This window comes from Sapajus apella, unplaced genomic scaffold (assembly GCF_009761245.1).
Source record: "Sapajus apella isolate SASKATOON/1434 unplaced genomic scaffold, GSC_monkey_1.0 scaffold2, whole genome shotgun sequence".
Taxonomy (NCBI): domain Eukaryota; kingdom Metazoa; phylum Chordata; class Mammalia; order Primates; family Cebidae; genus Sapajus; species Sapajus apella.
The window spans coordinates 51,107,900-51,119,445 of NW_022436942.1; the positions used below are offsets into that span (position 1 = coordinate 51,107,900).

General features: G+C 37.1%; 1 long non-coding RNA gene and 1 pseudogene across 1 annotated transcript; both read left to right on the forward strand.

The window, feature by feature from the left end:
- The first annotated feature begins 5,068 nt into the window (after window positions 1-5,068).
- On the forward strand, window positions 5,069-11,162 carry LOC116564504. The gene is made up of 3 exons (XR_004274932.1): window positions 5,069-5,081; window positions 6,707-6,708; window positions 10,807-11,162. It is a non-coding gene; the product is annotated as an uncharacterized LOC116564504 (long non-coding RNA).
- LOC116564481 lies at window positions 6,414-9,330 on the forward strand (annotated as a pseudogene).
- Window positions 11,163-11,546: the final 384 nt, after the last annotated feature.

Here is an 11,546-nt window from a genome sequence, read left to right on the forward strand (position 1 = left end):
CTGTTCTTTTATATACAATATCCAGAATACTATTAAATAAGTATAAGACATGCAAAGAAACAGGAAAATGTGAGCTTATATTTAAGAGAAAATGTAGTCACTAGAATCAAACCAATAGATGATTCAACTATTGGAATTAGCAAAGATTTTAAAACAATTGTTATATTTTAAAATGTACAGGAAAAGTAGATTGCAATTAATGAAGAAACAGAGTTTTCTTAGGGAAAAAATTTAGAAACATTAAAAAGAGCCAAATGGAACATTATAGGACTACAGGAATATAATAAAGTATTTACTAAAGAAAATGAAGAACAACAAGTTAGTCATAAACATGTACTGTTCAGATTCCCTACTCTGGGGAGAAAGGTTGACTGATAGCACAGTTACTGTTTCTGTGCATCTATTGTATCATTCTCACCAAGACAAGACTCTACAGGCTGATCCAGCCAATAGCTGAGAATGATAGAGGCATTAATGCAAGCCCATTCCTGTGAGCTGCCGGATGTCTCCAATGAGTGACTTTGATTAAGAAATTCCCATCAATCTGGCAAAACTGTTTTTAGACCTTTGCAGCCATCCTAGACTTTACACAACCCTCCTTCCTTTCTCTTCTCTCCCACAGGTATGAAACTTTAATCATGGTCTGAAGGTTTTCTCTACTTTCTTCTGTTCCCTCCTCTTTAATCCTTCACAGACATTTCCGAAATATATCTTTTGGAAGTCTAACCCCATCTTTGCATCTGATACTCAGTGGATCCAAACTAATAAAAGATTGTACACTTCAGAAGGCAGTAAAAATGAACTTGAAATAAATTAGTAGAGATTTTGTAGCCTGAATCTCAGAGATGAAGATGATTGAAAGGAAAAAAAAGGCCAGGTACAGTGGCTCACTTCTTTAATCCCAACATATCTGTAGGCCAAGGTGGGAGGATCACTTGAGGCCAGGAGTTCAAGATCAGCCTGGGCAACATAGCGAGACCATATTTCTACAAAGAAAAAGTTTAAAAATTAGCCAGGATTGGTGGTGCATACCTGTAGTCATAGCTACTCAAGAGGCTGAGGCAGGAGGATTGCTTGGATCCTGGAGTTCAGGGCTGCAGTGGGGTATAAACATGTTACTGCACTCCAGCCCAGGCAACAGAACAAGACCCTGTCTCATGGAAGGAAGGAAGGAAGGGAGGAAGGAAGGGAGGGAGGGAGGGAGGGAGGGAGGATCAATGTTCCAAAGGATCAAATTAACTGGTCTAGTGCACTTGAAGTCTCAGAATGAAAGGAGAAAGAGAAATGTTTAAAGAGGTAATGGCTGAGAAGCCTTCAAATTTTATTAGAAATAGCCACCCCAGGAGCAAAAAACTCAATAAATATCAAGCAGAATGAGCACAAGCCAAATAATAAAGAAGTACATTATGGTCAAATTGCTGAAAACCCAGTAAAAGATAAAATCTTCAACAATAGAAGAGGCGACCGTACACAGAGGGAATAACGATGGGGAGGCTCTCTGGCTTTTCATCAAAAGCAAAGTAAGCCAGACTGCGATGGAGCAACAGCTTTGACATGCTGAAGACGGGAAATGGTCGGTCTGGAGTTTTATAACCAGAAGAGCTGCCCTTTATTTGTGGGGATGAGATGGAGTTGTTTTCTGATTATCAAGGCTGAGATAGTTTATTGTCAGAAGACCCATACTACAGAGGATGTTAAAGAGGGACTTTAGATTGTGCAAAGATGGTGGAAGATAAAGGATCAGATCCAGAAGGAACACTGAGGAGCACCAGGGATCATAAATTTGAACGTTTTCTTTTTCTTTTATTTCAACTTAGTTGGTGGAAAGTAAACCGCTAAAAGCAAAACCTATGACAATATTTTGTAGAGTTTGTAACGTATGTAGAAGTAAAATATATGTAGATCATGGCACCCAAGGCCAGAGGAGATGGTTGGAGCCATATTGTTATAGGATTGTTACTTTTTTTATGAGGTAGTGTAATATTATTTCAGACTAGACAGTGGAGGGGAGTAATGTATATTATGATCCTACAACAACTACTAGGGAAATAAAACAAAGAGTTGAGATAAGAAAAAAACATAAAAATAATGAACTGTAATAACAATAAGGCTTTTTTTAACCATGATCCACAATAAATATTTTATTTATTTAGTTCGTTATTGATTAGAGACAGTCTTGCTCTGTCACCCAGGCTGGACTTAGGTAATGTGATCATAGCTCACTGCAGCCTTGGACTCCTGGACTCAAGCAATCCTCCTACCACAACCTCCTGAGTAGCTGGCACTACAGGGGTCTCATTACACTGATGGGGGACTCATTACACTGTCCAGGCTGGTCTTGAACTCCTGACCTCAAGCAATCCTCCCACCTTGGACTCCCAAAGTATTGGTAATACACCCATGAGCCATCATGCCCAGCCAGAAATATTTTATATTGCTACCAACTACACAAGTGTTCCACAACTCTCGCATAGGCATAAACATATAATACAGAATACATTATTCAAAGCAGTATTTATGATTACCAAGTGTAATGCATATTTTCTATTCTATTTCAGTTTTTAACATCAACTATGACATATTGAATCAATTTTTACTACCAAACTCCTGCACTGGATCACAACTTGCAATTGGAAAAACACTTTTGTATAGTCTCTGCTGTCAGATCATTTACTTCTTAATTTCTTTAATTTTTTTTTCTTGTGACTTGATTTTCACCAGGAAAGGATCTCATGCATAACATAAGCTATCCCCATTTTAGAAATGAGTAAGCAGACTTGAATAATTTAACTAACATTCTTAAGACCACAGGCTAGTCAGTAGAAAAAGTCAGATTTCAGTGTAGATAAAAATGTAAGAAATTCAACTGCAGAGCTCATAAGCACTGTACCATACTCTCTCCATCTTGATCACTAAATTTGGGGACCTGGGTATCACTAATGGGTGCCCGTACTTATACACATTTTTCTTGGGATAAAAGACTAGTTTTCATCTGTAACCTTTAAAAAGCAACTGAAGAATCACAATACTATAGTGTTCTGCCCTAGTTTACTGCCCTGGTTTGTTTTTTCATGCCATACAACTAAGATCTGTTCGCATTATTTGAGCAGGCACTTTTGAATGCTCCAGTCACTTAACCATGATAGAACTCTAACCTGCAAAGCTTCACATCTTATACTTTCCTTTGTATATGCTATTGGTAAGTGGGTGGCAACAGAAATCTACAAACATATAAAAGAGAAACTTTAATCTACTGAGGCTGTTTTTCAACTCTAAGATTCTGTAAACCTATAATTGTAATCAAGGGCCCAGCCACCTGCTATTCTATAATGAAGCCACAAGATAGGCAGTTGTCTAAATTGCTCAGAAAGATATACAAAGACAGGGGTTCCTTTGTTTCTTTGTTAGTCTTCCCTGGAGTTTTGCAAGACCTAATGTTAATTAGAGTCTCTTAGTGCAATTTAACCATATTCCTCTCAGTGTATTGTCTATCATAGAGACAGAATAATTTAGCTTTCCTTAGGATAATCCTTTTTTCATATACTTGTATACTTAAGGGCAACTATTTATCTATTCACCATTTAGCTTTTTCCTCTCTAGACTAAATAAATATAATCTCCTTAATTTTCCCTCACTGGTTTGATTTTCTTCATAATTATTTTTGTAATGCTCCTTAGGAAACCCTAATTTCTACGTGTGCATTTTAAAGGGTGGATTCCTATATTGATCACATTACTAAGGGCCTGACCAGTACCAAGTATGCCTGGATGATCTGCAGCTCTTGCGGGCTGTGCTTTCTAACAGAAAGCTGAGTACAGGCTGAGCATCCCTAATATGAAAATTCTAAATACAAAATCCTCCAAAATCTGAAATTTTTTGAGGGTCAACATGATGCCACAAGTAGAAAATTCCACATCTGACCTCATGTCAAAACTCTGTTAGATGCATGATATTATCAAAAAATATTGCATGAAATTACCTACCGGTTATGTGTACATGGTCTATAATAAATTTCATGTTTAGACTTGGGTCCCATCCCCAAGATAACGCCTTATGTATATGCAAATATTCCCAAAACCTGCAAAAAACTTCTGTTCCCAAGCATTTTGAATGAGGGATACTCATCTGTATTATGTTAACACTTCCGAAAGCATTACTGCCAGTTACTGGACTGCCAATATCTAAGGTTGAATCTCATTCACACAAACTGCCATGAGCCAACTGAACCAATACCCTATATTCTCCTATTAAAAATATCTGCTCATATGCTTTTAAGACATTTAGATTTCTTCTTTTATTATTGAATTCTCTTCCTTTTGGTTTGGGGGTTTCACTTTTATATTTCTCTATTGTGACATTATTAGTTTCATGGATTTCAAGAGTGCCCTTTATATTAAGGATTTTAACTCTTTGGTGGTTTCATATATTTTTAAGTTTGTATGCAATCAAACGTACTGCCAATTTTTTCTTTGCTTTTTATTCCATTTTTTTTTCAAAGTCCTGATTTCAAGCCCAAGATCAATGAATAATTATCTGTTTTAACTTTTTCAGGATTTCACACTTTTTTGCAATCAACATTTTAATTCTACAGCATTAACTTTGGTATTTATCTTAGCGTAGGATATGGTTTAAAAAAAAAACCCGACATATTTGTGTGTGAGAGAGAATTTGCCAGATTTTCCAATTCATACTTTTTCCGTTGGTTTGTGCACTTTCCTTATCATATTTGAAATTCTTACATTAAAATATATGCTTCAGGATTACCTGTTAATCAAATTATGAATATACTTTATATATATATAATATATATATAAAGGCTTTATATATTATATACAGAAACAAACCCTTCAGTCAAAACATAGGCAAAGACAATTCACAAAAGAAGAAAGAAAATTCCCAACAAACATGAAAAGATTCAATTTTATAAGAAATCAAAAAATTATATACAGCATTTTTAAAAATTATATCAGCAAAAGTTCTTTCAAAATTGTTAAAATGTTGATTGTTTAAAATTGTACAACTTCAAACACTGCTGTTGGTGCTCTTTTTACTAAGATTTTCTTTTGATAACTTTTAAACCAGTAGAAAATCTAAAAGTATAGTAAAATGAACACTCATGTACCCCTCACCTATTCTATGTGTCAACTTCCCTGAGCCAAGTGGAGCCCAAATTAAACATTTCTGAGTTTCAGGCTTCCTGATGAGATTGATATTTGAATCAGTGGCCTCAGTAAAGAGAACTTGCCCTGCCTCAGTGGGGGTGAGCCTGATCCAACCAACTGAGGGCCTTTGCCTTTCTACCTAAGAGAACAAAGAGCGAAGGTCGATTTCAGTCTTTTTGCTTCCTACCTGCCTGCTTGAGTTGCACACTGATCTTCTGCCCTTGGGCTTATACAGTATTGGCACCATCAACTTTTCTGGTTCTCAGGCCTTGAGGCATGGATTGGAATTACACTATGGGCTTTCCTTGGTCTCCAGTTTGTAGATGGCAGATTTGAGATCTCTTAGCCCCCATAATTGCATGAGCCAATTCCTCATAATAAATCTTTATAGATATGTGGGAGTGTGGGTGTGTATACATACATACATACCCACACACACACATATACATATTATTGGTTCTATTTCTTTGACAAACCCTAATGTGTCTATACTGTTAATATTTGTCACATTCTCTCTGTCTCTTTTCTTTCTCTTTCTCCATGTGTGCATGTGTATATATATCTGTGAGTTTCTGAATATACAAATATGTGTTTATACCTATAATATATATAACATTTTTGCTGCATAATCTGAAAGTTAGTTGCAGACATCATGATACTTCACCCTCAAATATTTTAACCTGCAGTGGTTGGTGTTTTAGACATGAACCATATCTTTTAAAACAATTTGGAAACATGTATCAAAACCTTCAAAGTATAAAACTGGCATAATAATTTCACTTGTAAGCATTTGTTTAAAATATATTTTATTTTCATTTGTCAACTTTGAGCCTACTTCTGATGACAACCAGATCCAGTTTAACATTGGTTTTTTATTTAGGATTCAACAGAAAAGTACTCACATAATTACAAAGGAGACATATAAAATTAATTTTAGCTTTTGACACCAAGGAAATACATATATGTTATAGCTTTTTTTGAGATGGAGTCTTGCTCTGTCGCCCAGGCTACTAGAGTGCAGTGGCGCAATCTTGGCTCACTGCAACCTCCGCCTCTCAGGTTCAAGCAATTCTCCTGCCTCGGCCTTTTGAGTAGCTGGGATAACAGGCACCTGCCACTGCGCCCAGTTAATTTTTGTATTTTTAGTAGAGATGGCGTTTAGCCATCTTGGCCAGGTTGGTCTCGAATTCCTGACCTCGTGATCCACCTGCCTCAGGCTTCCAAAGTTCTGGGATTACAGGCTTAAGTCACTACACCCAGACATGATAGCTTTTTTCTCCAGAATTTGTTCTTTCATTTGTTTATGTATCCCACTAATATGTACTGAGCACTTTACTATAGCAAAATAAATAAGATGTGGACTTCATTTCTAGAGGTTGTCATTATGAATGGCTTTTTAGGCCGCATCTAGAAATTTAGCCTTTTCTTAGATGAGGAAAAGAAGGATTTTAGATATAAATCTAATTTGAATTGTATTTTGGAAAGATCATCATGAATACAACTTATAAGATAGATTGAATGGGAAAAAGGTTTGTTAAGAAAAGTAGTTGGGAGGCTGCTGTGGTAATACAGGTGGTTGGATTCAGAACAGAGATAAGCAGATAGATTCAAGAGAAATGAACAAGAAAGAACTAATAGGAGAAGATTTGTTGAACATCTGATTAAATGAAAAGGAGGACTGAGGAGTTCCCTCCGGGTTTCTGGATTTGGGCTGCTGGGTGGGTGGTAGAGCCATCCCTGACTAGAGAACTAGAAACACATAGTTTAGGGAGGAAGGGGAGTGCACTCATGAGTTCAGTTTGGCGTATGTGAAATGTTAAATAGGCAGGAGACTGTGTGAGGTTCGATATGGACTTAGAAGACATCAGTGTATATTCAGCAGTTAATGTCATGGGAGTAAATAAAATCATCTAAGGAAGGCAAGAAGAAAATTGAGGCTGGATCTCTAAAAACCAGTTATATTCAACATTTAGTCAAATGAGGATGATGAACAGGAGCACTCAGAGAAGTAAGAAGTTACCCAGAAAAGAGTGGTGATAGAGAAGCTAAAGAAGGGCATGGTTTTAAGAAGGCAGAGTCACAATGATGCCCCACAGTTCGCAGAGGTCAAGAAGATAAGAACTGGAACAGTCCTTTGGCTTTAGCTATGAGGAAGTCAATGGTGACTTTTGTCTAGAGCAAGTTTCTCAACCTTGGCACCACTGACACATAGGGCTGAATAACTTTGCTGTGGCAGACAGCCTGCACATGATGGAAGAATGATTAGCAAAATCCTTAACCTATAAACATTAGATAACAGGACCAACCCCATTTTCCCTGTCCATCCCCCATTTGCGCCAACCTAAAGTGTCTGCAGACATTGCCGAATGCCCCTTGGGAAACAAAATCACCCCAAGTTGAGAACCACTGGCCAGAGTAATTTCATTAGAAAGATTAAAAATGAAGCCAGGTTGCAGCAGGTGCCATCAGGGCAGACACAGCCAGTCACGTCCTCCTGGGCTCTGGTCTCACCAACCTGTCCCAGCTGCTCATGTGGGATATGAACCTCTTCCTCCAAAAATAGGATGCAATATTTTGAGATGACAACTATTTCAGCTTCATAATCCTTTTGTTACACTCAGCACATTGCCAGTATCCATGAGAGGTATGGGTTTTTCATCCAAGACTGTGTTAAGGCATCAAACCTGGCCCTTGGAAAAGTTTTACAGCATTCCCAGGAGTGTGATGAAGGTGAGGAGTTAGGACCTGGAAATGTACAAAAAGAAATCTCATCTTCCCTTGACTGAGTTATCAAGGTATCAAGGAGACAACTTGAAAGATGATGGCTCATTCTGCTGCGACCCTCATCACACATCCCTTCCATGTGGTCACTCTGAGACCTATGGTACAATTCACTGGCAAAGGACCTAAGTAATGTGGACTTTGTGACTTCATAACCATCTATCAGGAAGAGAGAATCCTAGGGTTTTTTTCTAGGACTGGTTCCTTGTCTCCTAGGTGGCATAATTTCTTTGTGGCTATGTAGTTCACTGGCCTACCTCATCAATACCTATGCACTGGAAGGCAGGGCTTCTACCATGAATGAAATAAAGAGTTAGTCCCAAGCTGTCACAAGATTTTTGCTGGCATGTTGACCTGTCCCTTTGTGCTTGTCTCTAATCTTATGGCTGTCAACACTATGGTCTTTCTGGTGGATGCCCTCCTTACTCCCCAATATATACTTCATAGATAGATTGTCGGTGCATGCTACAAAAACAGGGAAATATGAGCCCAGGAAATAGCTCGTTTTTCTAGAAGTTCCCCTTTGGGAAGGCTTACTGTTGTGATTTAAAGATGTGGGGCAGAGACAGTGACATTTCTATAGTCCCAGATGCACAGAATTATGGAAGAAAATGTTGATTTCTACAGCGTGTGATGCACTTTTATAATAATCATTTAATGTCGGGGGAAAAACAGACTGCAAAGGGTTATGAGTGAGCAGGTAGTGCAAAGTGAAGTCAGAAGCTTAGCTGGAAAAATAGGAAGAGAGAGAGACAGTAACTAGAACAGAATGTATGATTAATGGATAATTTATTTTTTTTTAAGATGAAATAGGCTAGAGCGTGCTTAAATTGTGACAAGAAGATCCAACAAAAAACTTATATTTAAACGTGGCTAATAGATGGAGCAAGATCTCTAGGGAAACAGGAGAGAATGGGAGGCAGAGAATCCCCTGAACTGGTTTTTCTTAGGGGTAGCTTTGTAATGTTGAGAGGGACTCAGGACTTCCAAAGAATTTCCCTTTGTTCGCCTTTATTGTTTCTGAGAAATAGGGAACAATCTAGAGAGTGAGAAGAAAGTGGAAAAGCAAAGGCCCTATAGCAGTGAGAGTTGTTAAGTGGCCCTAATTGGAGCACAGATAATTCTTTTCAGGAGGCATTGACAATACAGTTGAAGTTGGAGTTCATGAACCGTCAGTGACAAAAATGCTCTAACGCCATTTCTCCCCCAGTAGTTTTCAGCAACCCAGGACAGATATGCAGGAGATTAATAATCAGATCGATCAAGACAATGGTTTTTGCCAGGTGAGTGTAATAGGCAGTCAATGTAGCAGGAAAGTTAAGGATTTAGGAAAGTTGGATCTTTTTTTTTCTTGTTTTGTTTTTGAGACAGGGTCTTGCTCTGATTCCCCAGCTGGAGTGCAGTGACACGATCATAGCTTACTGCAGCCTTGACCTCCCTGACTCAAGTAATCCTCCTACCTCACCCTCCCAAGTACCTGGTACCACAGCCACGCACCACCAAGGAAAGCTGAATCTTTAAGAAATGGATTACTCCAAATGCTCATCTGGAAGAACAAACCTGCAACATGACCTCCTATCATACATTTTATGTGTGATATTATTATATTATATTTTATATAATATATAATATATATTTTATATAATATACATTATATATTATATGATATATAAACATATATTATTATTCCATGGTTTAAAGGCTTCAAGTAAACAATAAGACAGAAAAATAGAAAATTTAGAAAGTAATTTATATAATCTAGAGAAGGAAGTTCTTCCTAAAAGCAAAACAGGACACCCAGAAATCATACATTAAAAGAGTTGTATTTAACTATATGCATTTTGAAACTTTTTTCATAGCAAATAAATGACACTATTAAACAAAGTTAAAAGGTAAAACACAGACTGCAGTGCATATGATAAAGAGCTCCCACAAATCAATAAGCAAAGCGCTAATATCCCAGAGGAAAAATGGGCAAATATGTAAACAATGTTATTACAAAGAAAAATTCAAAGGAAAATAAATATATAAAAATATATACAACCTAACAAGAAGTTAGATAAATGCCAATTAAAATATTGATGAGATTCCAATTTTTGCCCATTAAATTGGCAAAAATTAAAGGGTATGTTCAATTTCAGTGAGGAGGTAAGGGAATGAACGCATGGCTGATGGGATTGGAAATTGCCATTCTCTTTTGGGAAATTAATAGCAACATGTACTAAAGGGTAAAACACATACATATGAGAAAGCATTGCCAATATCATACAGCAACATTAATATGTGTATGTGTAAATATAAGTGTGTATGTATACACATAATATAAATACAAATATATAAGAATATTTATTGTAGCATTCTTAAATAATCACAAAAATAGGCTGATTGTCAAAAATAGGGAAATAATTGAATTAGCTACAAGACATTTATACAACAGAATATTATTGTAACTACTCAATGGGTTAACCTTGCCCAATTTATCAAGACAGAAAAATTGCAATAGAGAAAGTATTTAATCCACTCAGAGCTGCTATAAAGGAGACTGGAGTTTTATTATTACTCAAATCAGTCTCCCTGAAAATTCAGGGATCAGAGATTTTAAGGATAGTTTGGTGGGTAGGATGCTGGGGGTGGGGAGTACTGATTAGTTGGGTCAGAGATAAAATCACAGGGAGTCAAGGTGTCCTCTTGTGCTGATTCAGTTTCTGGGTGGGAGCCACATGTATCGATCTAGGTGGTTCCAGCTGACTTTGAATGCAAGATCTGCAAAATATCTCAAGCACAGATTTCAGGTTTTACAAGTGATGCTATCCCAAGGAGCCATTTGGAGGGGTTTGGAATCTTACAGTCTCCAACTGTGGAGATTTCTCATCTTGTGGCTAATTCATTAGTCCTGCAAAGGCAATCTAGTCCCCAGAGAGGAAGGGGGTTTGTTTTGGCAAAGGGTTGTTATCATCTTTGTCTCCAAGTTACACTATAAACTAAGTACCTCCCAGAGTTAGTTCGGCCTATGCCCAAGAATGAACAAGGATAGCTTGGAGGTGAGAAGCAAGGTGGAGGTGGTTAGGTCAAATTACTTTTACCGTCATAATTTTCTCAGTTACAATTTTTGCAAAGGCAGTTTCATTATGCTACTATAAATAGAACCGGTAGGCTCTACATTAGTTGACCTGGACAGACATTCAGATGAAATATTAAGTGAAAGAAAACAAGTTTCAAATGTATGTGTATCGGGCGATTTCATCAACGTGCATACATGGAACATGCATTTATGTTTATTTGTATGAGCATGAAGAAAAATAGGCATAGGACCATAAATCAAACCATGGCTGATGGGACTACAAATTGCCATCCTCTTTTGGGAAATCTCTTTTTAGGAGTAGAAATGGATTGGATGGGGTAAGAAAAGATTGTCAACTTTTTCTCTATAAATGTTATGTTGATTTCAAAGCATGCTTCACGTTAATAATTTTTTTTAAATTGATTTTAAAAATACAAGACTAAAGCATGAAATGGTAATTCACAAACTGTCAAGAAAGCATCAGATATCGGTGATGATCGATTCTCATTTTTCTATGTAAGTGTAATATATAGAAACATTGT